This window comes from Haliaeetus leucocephalus, unplaced genomic scaffold, assembly GCF_000737465.1.
Source record: "Haliaeetus leucocephalus isolate CR32 unplaced genomic scaffold, Haliaeetus_leucocephalus-4.0 Scaffold605, whole genome shotgun sequence".
NCBI classification, from domain to species: domain Eukaryota; kingdom Metazoa; phylum Chordata; class Aves; order Accipitriformes; family Accipitridae; genus Haliaeetus; species Haliaeetus leucocephalus.
Window position 1 is genome coordinate 6,035,982 of NW_010973041.1, and position 1,710 is coordinate 6,037,691.

Genomic DNA, 1,710 nt, shown 5'->3' on the forward strand with positions numbered 1-1,710 from the left:
GAGAGCTGCAATCCAACCAGATAAGGGTTATATCCGCTACGTTCTAACAATTGATACATATCAGCTCATAATTCTCTGGCTAGACTAGTCTTGTGACAGTGCCAAAATTGAGCATGACAACTCAAATCATGGCTAATAAATGTATATAAAGCTCACTGAGGCGATCTTAAGTCAATATAAATGTGATCATTAGACTCTAACTGCAGGAACAAATAGAAGAACGAAAAACTGACTGCCAGTTTCAGTTACAAATGAGATATGGACACAATCTGTGACAGGGGAATTTGAAAATTAAGGTCATTTGTTTTATGTGAAAATTTTATTTTAAGGAAGTTTTACTAAGAAAACACTGAAGCCAGTGTAAAAGTATGTTGCTGGCCACCATGATGTATGTGGGAACTAACGTTAAGCAGGAACTAACAGACTACACGCAATATTGGCTCTAGGATGGACTGATACCTCACCTGTTCTTACCAGAATTATCAGTAGCTTTTCACTTTCAAATTTAAATTGTGCTTTTAATTTAAATTTAGTCAGTTTCCTGCCACATCATGTGAGATCCTAGCTTTTCTGACAGTAAGTTGCCTTTAAATCTCTACATTCTAACTGCTCATACACAACTACAGCTACCTTGAAACCTAGCTCTTCCACAGTTTCAAAGCATTATGGAGACTAGAAAGTATTAAAAAACCGTGACTGAGGTCTTAAGCAGAATTTAAGAACACTCCTTCATCTGCATTAATAATTGAGAGCTGTGGAAGAAAAGAAAAAAAATCTATTGGAGAATGTGCATTACACTGCAATGTTCAGCTTGCGCTACCGGTCAAGAGTCCTGAGGAAAAAGTGTACCTTCTCAGGTCCAGGTAACCATAATCTCTTACGTATGTCTATGCTTCTTCTAGACTAAAACTAACCTGCACTGGCAAGCTCAGTATGCAGGCACAGGCACTTCAATAATTTTCCTTCCGCAGCATACCCCAGATTAACGGAGTTAAGTTTAAGACAGTTAATGCAATGCTTGTTTGCTATTAGACAATCAGCAGAAGAGATAAATTGGCATCTCTGACCCCAGGTCCAAAATGCTACCCTAATCTGTAAAAGCAGAACGGCAGTGCTGGGGAGCTTCTTCATACGAATCCCCTCAAAAAGAGGGGCAACATGACAGTAATAGGAATTGTCATAAACACTGTAAAGAAATTCAGGCAAAACTAGACAGCTTAGGTGATTAGTAACGAGCAACAGACTGTCGCCAACCGGGCACTAACGCAAACCGAGCCAAGGCTGGTAGCCGCCAGGTTGCTTTATCACCGCAGGGCCCCGCTGGCGGTAGCTGCGGGGCGACTGCTGCCATCACCCAGTGCCCTCGGCGGCTGGTCTGGCTCGGGGGGGTCAGCACCACCAGCGACCTCCAGGTGCACACCGATGCTGGAGTCAGCAATCCCGCCCTGCGGCATTCAAGGCCAAGGAGAAAGCTTTCGGACTCAAAATCGGTAAATAAAAAATAATAAAGGCTACGCTGCCCCATCAGCCCATCCGTGCTAGATCAGCTCGGCAACAACCGGCCGCCCCGCGCCCTCCTTCTGTGGATACGGGGCCGCGGTCCCCTCAGCTGCGGCGACAAGGCCTTTGCGGGGCAGGCAGCCGCCTTCGAAGCCACCAGCGAAGTCTGAGGACCGGGAGCGGACGCATCTGCCCCTCCCGCAGCCCTCC